Source organism: Microcebus murinus, chromosome 17 (assembly GCF_040939455.1).
Source record: "Microcebus murinus isolate Inina chromosome 17, M.murinus_Inina_mat1.0, whole genome shotgun sequence".
Lineage (NCBI taxonomy): Eukaryota > Metazoa > Chordata > Mammalia > Primates > Cheirogaleidae > Microcebus > Microcebus murinus.
The window spans coordinates 59,614,789-59,621,207 of NC_134120.1; the positions used below are offsets into that span (position 1 = coordinate 59,614,789).

General features: G+C 50.7%; 1 pseudogene; it reads left to right on the top strand.

Annotated features, from left to right (window-relative positions):
* The first annotated feature begins 846 nt into the window (after positions 1 to 846).
* LOC142861611 (nucleoside diphosphate kinase B pseudogene) lies at positions 847 to 3,408 on the top strand (annotated as a pseudogene).
* Positions 3,409 to 6,419: the final 3,011 nt, after the last annotated feature.

Consider the following 6,419-nt stretch of genomic DNA (forward strand, 5'->3'; position numbering starts at 1 on the left):
ACTAAGCTGCCATAGGGGATTGGTTAAATAAATTGTGATGCTTCTACTTGAGATAGGATGTAATTATTTTAAATATTTATGAAGGTTTTGAACAAAGTAATTTGGAATAATGGTTTTGTTGGGGCTCTTACATTGCAAGCCAATAGAAAAGTCTGGCTGATATAACCCTAAAAATTCCCTCCCCACAGCCCACTTAAGGTTCCCAGGTAACTTTCAGAAGCAAAGGGGGCATTGAACAGCCGGCCTCAGGATTGCCAAGGGCCAGGCCGTCCCATGTCTCTGCAGCTCTACCACCACCCTCGCCCGTCTGGGCTCCTGCTGCGCGGCCAGAGCCCCGGGGGGCAGGCGTGGCAGGAGTGCGTCACCGTGGGAAGGCCAGGGCTGTGCTCCCTGAGCTTGCCACGTGCACACTGCGCAGGTCAGTGACATAACGCCAGAGGTAAGTGTTGAGAAGAAGCCAGCGTGGGGTGATGAGATGGAGGGCGGACTGCAGGCTGCTGTAGACACGAAGGCCAGGGCTGGCCTCTAAGAAAGTGACATTTAACTGAGGCCCAAGAGCTCGAAAGGACCCAGCCAACCAAGCCCTTGGGGAAGAGGAATTGGCCATGGCAAAGGCCCCGAAGCCACATGGGATGGGAGAGGAAGCTCCTCCAAAGAAAGGGGGGCTGAAAAGGCAAAGTTAACAGATGCCTGCCACGTGTTAAGAAGCAAAAGATGTACCATTGCATCTAGTAGAGGAGTGGCCTTCACCTGTCCTCCAGGTACTTTTGAGCCGCAGTGCACGCCGTGCTGTCGTGGGACCTCTGCCAGGCCACACAAGGCTACCAGCCTGCCCAGCCCTAGGAGATGCCCAAGGTAAGTTGAGGGCAAGCTCAGGGGTCTCTTGTTCATCCTGGGGTCAGACTGCCATGCCATGTTAGCAGTGTTGTTAATAAGGCTGCCTTAAGGCCACCCAGCTGATGAGGCCTGGAACTGGCAGTATGGCTGCAAAGTTGCTGGAAGGCAAAACGGTGGCTGCCTGCAAGCTTCGTCCAAGGCTGAAGTAGCTGAAGTGAAGTGTCCAGGCACTCCCCTGGCCAGCACCAGAAATGGTGGGTGGGGTAAGTTTGCCTGACTGGCTTTCCCCTTCTGTCTTGAAGCTGGTAGTGTGCCAGCCACTCTTCAGTGTGGCTGTGGTTATGCTTCAGGGGTAATTTGGTCCCTGAATGGCTGCAGTAAGCTGAGTTGCAGTCTATTCAGTGTGTGAAGACCATTTCATGAAAGTTGAGAAAGATGACTTCAGACTCCTGCCCAAAGCAGAAACCAGCATTGCAAGGACAGAATTCGTAGATCCACCATTATATCAATTTCCTGGAGTGCCGTCTTCTGGGAAGGGGAGCCTACGTTAGGGAAAACAAGATGCTGTCTGCTGCAAAAACAAAAGCCATAAATTCAGCAGCTGCCATCGGGGGACAGGGTTGCAGCAGGCGACCACATCCAAGCATTTCAGCACCGCAGGCAACAGGGCCAAGTCCTGGTCACACAGGCTGCCCGAGAAGCAGGACAGGCCAGTGCAGGGCATAGAGGGCTGCCAGGGTGCTACGTGGCATCAGTGCAGAGGGATCTGTGTTTTTTTGTACCCGGAAATCAGAACTTTTTCAGGTCAAGGAAAGAAAAATGAATTTTATATTCTTACGAAGTTATGAGAAGATCTAACAGCATTTTATGTGGCAGAGACAAATGATGGCTTGGACATACTACTACTGATACCATCTCCATTCCTTATAAATTTTAAGGTTCTAGGATGACTCTATCCAGATTCTTTTATTTAACATAAGACAGAGCCCAACCACATGCAGAATCTTCAAGTTTGAGAGCTCTAGATATTTGCATCCTACCTACTACATTGTGTTGTGCTTACAGCTGGAGGCCTAAGGAGGTCCTAGCCCTCAAATAGTAAAAGATTTAAATCTTGCCAGGTGTGGTGCACACCTGTAGTCCCAGCTACTCTGGAGGCTGAGGCAGGAGATTCTCTTGAGCCTAGGAGTTTCAGGCTACAGCAAGCTATGACATGTCGCTACACTCCAGCCTAGACAACAGAACAAGACCTTTTTTTTTTTTTGAGATAGAGTCTCGCTCTATTGCCCCGGGTAGAGTGCAGTAGCTCACTGCAACCTCAAACTCTTGAGCTCAAGCGATCCTCCTGCCTCAGCCTCCTGAGTAGCTGGGACTACAGGCGTATGGCACCATACCCAGCTAAATTTTTTTCCTGGTAGAGACAGGGTCTCACTTTTGCTCAGGCTGGTCTTAAACGCCTGACCTGAAGTGATCCTCCCACCTTGGCTTCTCAGAGTGCTAAGATTACAGGCGTGAGCCACTGTACCTGGCCAAGACCCTATCTCTTAAAAAAATTTGTGGTACAAAGGCCCAGACCCCTTTGCCTCAATTTGGGACATCAACAAAGGGTCACCCAGGTCTACTGCACCTGTAGGATTGGCTGAGGCTTCTGTTATGGCTGCATCTCAGTTCAGTCTCCCCTGCCCAGTCCAGCTACCCCTGCTCCCTTATGGGGGTGCTTTTGCCCATCAAAATCTGCTTCAGGGGAGACTGACCCAAGACAGTGTCAGGAGTGGGCTCAGAAAGCTGACTCCAAAGTGGGGGTTGGGAGCTGGCTTACTGCTGGCCGCTGGCCATGATGACCCCACCCTTGGTGCCAGATGAGCTGGTGCAAGGTGAGGGGTGTGTGCTGAAACTTTCACCACGGTGGGCCTCCGCAGCTCAGCTCAGCGCAACCGCCGCCCGCCCCACCAGCCTCCCGCACCGTGGCCAACCTCGAGCGCACCTTGGTCGCCATCAAGCCGGACGGCGTGCAGCGAGGCCTGGTGGGCGAGATCATCAAGTACTTCGAGCAGAAGGGGTTCCGCCTCGTGGCCATGAAGTTCCTTCGGGCCTCTGAGGAACATCTGAAGCAGCACCACGTTGACCTGAAAGACCGCCCATTCTTCCCTGGGCTGGTGAAGAACATGAGCTCAGACCGGGTTGTGGCCATGGTCTGGTAGGGGCTGAATGGGTGAAGACAGGCCGAGCGATGCTCGGGGAGAGCACTCCAGCAGATTCTAGCCAGGCACCACTCGTGGGGACTTCTGCATTCAAGTTGGCAGGAACATCATTCACGGCAGCGACTCAGTGAAAAGTGCCGAAAAAGAAACCAGCCTATGGTTTAAGCCTGAAGAATTGGTTGACTACAAGTCTTGTGCTCATGACTGGTCTATGAATAAGAGGTGGACAAAGTTGCAGTCCCTTTCAGCACCACTTAGTGTGTCCCTGGACTCAGCTCCTCATTCCACTGACTTGGAAACAATAGGATTGATCATTCTTTTCTTTTTTTTTTTTTTTTTTTTTTTTTTTTTTTTTTGTGATAATATCTAGTGGTGATGATCATTCTTTTCTAAAGCATATTAAAGCCTTTGGAAACTGAAAAAAAAAAAAAAAAACTTTCACGATGGAGATACTAGGATAGGACACTGGGGAAGAGAATGCAATAATCCTAGGCTTCCAGGAAGTTTAGGGAAGGAGTAGCTATAAGAACGGTGCCCTTGAGAGCTGTTGTTGGGGCTACTGGTGATGCTTTGGAAAAAGACAATGAATCAATGACCAGGATCAATCACCGATTAAAGGCCAGTGTGAGACCAGAAGCCTCCTTCACAGCCAGTCAGGAGGGCAGACAAAGCTGAAGGGTCAGTCGGGCTTGTTACCAAGAGCCCCAAAGCTCCAAGAAGGTTGAACTTCAAACCCTGCCAAGTCTGCCACACCAAGGTTAGGAAGGTGGGACCCTGATCCTGAGTGGGACATCTGGATAGATGCTCTAGAAAACCTAGACACCCCAGGGTCCCCTGAAACCTCTGACCCTGGTCCTCCCTGTTAGTGGCTGGTGCTTCACTCTTGCTTGGAAATTGTGCACAGGCTTTTGCCCCGTCCCCTTAGGACCTGCCCCACCCCTCCCCTCCCTGGAACCCCTGGACCAAGAACATAGGCTGGCTGGGGGTGCTGGGCCTGCCAGGAGAAGAGGCAGGAGCCAGGGCTTTGCCGGGTAGGCACACTCTGCTGTGACCAGGACGTGCCGCCCTGGTCGAGCCCAGGAAGCAGTGCTGGCACACTGCTGGCTTGGCTCTTGGAAGCTCCCAGGGAGCCATGGCGCACGCAGAGGGGGGCAGCGACATAGGGGTGAGCGGGGCCGGCAGTGGAGGAGTGAGCCCAAGTGCTGCAAGAGGTGGGAGTGCTGCGGTGGATGGATGTGCGGCCAGCCAATTTTTTGGAGATTTGTGACAATTTGAAAAAACTTGCAGATGAACGCATTGCCTAGAAATATGGAAAAAATTGGCCAGGCATAGTGGCCAGGTGATCACACCTGTAATCCCAGCACTTTGGGAAGCTGAGGTGGAAGGATCACTTGAGTCTAGGAGTTCAAGACCAGCCTGGGCAACATACTGAGACACTGTCTCTATAAAAAATTTAAAACATTAGCTGGGCGTGGTGGCACACACCTATTGTCCCAGATACTCAGAAAGCTGAACCAGGAGGATCCCTTGAGCCCAGGAGCTGGAGGTTTCAGTGAGTTGCAATCATGCCACACACCACTGTACTCCAGCCTGGACAACACAGAGAAAACCTGTCTCAAAAAAAAAAAAAAAGAAAGAAAGAAAGAAATACTGAAAAAAATGTCACGAATACATCAAATATTGATAGATACTCTTCTATTTTATCATTTATTACCATAAAATATACACAAAGTTATAAAAAGTTAAAATTTATCAAAACTTACTCATATACTTGAAGACCATACATGGTGCCATTCATGATTGAGAGGAATATAAAAACAAACATAAAAATGCTGTATTAAATTATAACTGCATTGGCCTGAGCAACATACTGAGACTCCATCACCACAAAAAATTGAATTATCTAGGCATGGTGGTGCACACACATGCAGTCCCAGCTATTCAGGAGGCTGAGGCAGGAGGATCACTTGAGCCCAGGAGTTTGAGGTTGCAGTGAGCTATGATGACACCACTGCACTCCAGTTGAGGGTGACAGAAAGAGACCCAGTCTCTAAATAAAATAAACTGTAGTCCCTAGTGTGTGTGCTTGCATTGCTGCTGAAGCGAGCTCAAGTAAAGTCCCTGCTTACCACCCTTTGTAACGGTCACCTCTATGGAGCAGTTTGTCTGCAGTAAATTGCATCTCAGAGTAAAAAGTGATCTGTCAAGGTTCTTGTGTTTTTCTAATTTTTTAAAAAAATGTTTTCCCCATGCCAATGTCAAGATTGTTTTTCATATTTAGTGCGACACTGTAAACCCTGAATAACAACGTGGGACCCACAAGAAGTGCCACTGGCGATGCTGGATGCTCTCCCGGGCAGCAGAGAAAAGTCATGACGCTGCAAGAAGCTGAATGGGTTGGTATGTGCCGTCGATCGAGTTCTGCAGCTAGGCTGTCTGCTCCTTTAGACCATTCATCTTGTAAACAGATGGCATAAATGTATGGTATTGATAAATGCAGTAAAGTATGGTGAATGTGTTTTTTCTTCCTTATTTTCTTAGTAACATTTTCTTTTCTCTAGCTTGCCTTACTGCAGAATATAGTCTGTGACACACGTAACATGCTAAATATGTGTGAATCAGCTGTTTAGCGTAAGGCTTCCCATCTGCGGTAGGCTGTTAGGAGTAAGTTTGGTGGAGTCAAAAGTTAAAGATTTTCAACTGTGCAGGAGTCAGTGCCCCTAACCGCCAAGTTGTTCAAGGTTCAGCGGTACTCTGTGGTGGACCTTCAAGCCCACCAGCCAAATACGTTCACAGGAGGATCCGAGAACATTTCAGTCACCCAAAAGACAAAGCGTACACTGGAGCGGGCCACTGGCATTGTGGGGAAGCTGTGGCTGCTCCTCCCAGGCCCAGACTGACAGGAGGCGCCGCCCAGGACCATGCTCCCTGATGCCAGGGCGCCAGGCCCAGCGGGAGCAGAGCCAGGTGGCAGCAGGGCCTTCCAGAAGCCAGGTGGGAGCAATTACAATATGAGGGCCAGGTGGGAGGTGTGGCTGGCTGGTCCTGGGCACAGAGTTGGGGAGATGTCAGTGGAGAGCTCTGGGTGCACAGGGTGAGCCGCCTAGGGGCTGACTGGCCCTCCGGGGGCTCGAGGAAGATGCCTCAGGAGAAAGTACAAAACCTTGCCCAGTTTCTGGACTTGAGGCGGCTCTCAGACCCAGACCTGCGGCTACGGGGAGACTGGGCCCCGGGGAGCCTCCCGCATCGATGTGAGTGCACATGGCGCAGGATGTGGCAGCGGGCCCTTCCCAGGGCCCCCGGGACCTGCAGCCATTTCATGAGACAGCCGCACTCCGGGGAAGAGGAGTGCCTAGATTGTTTTCAGGGTTCTTAGACACA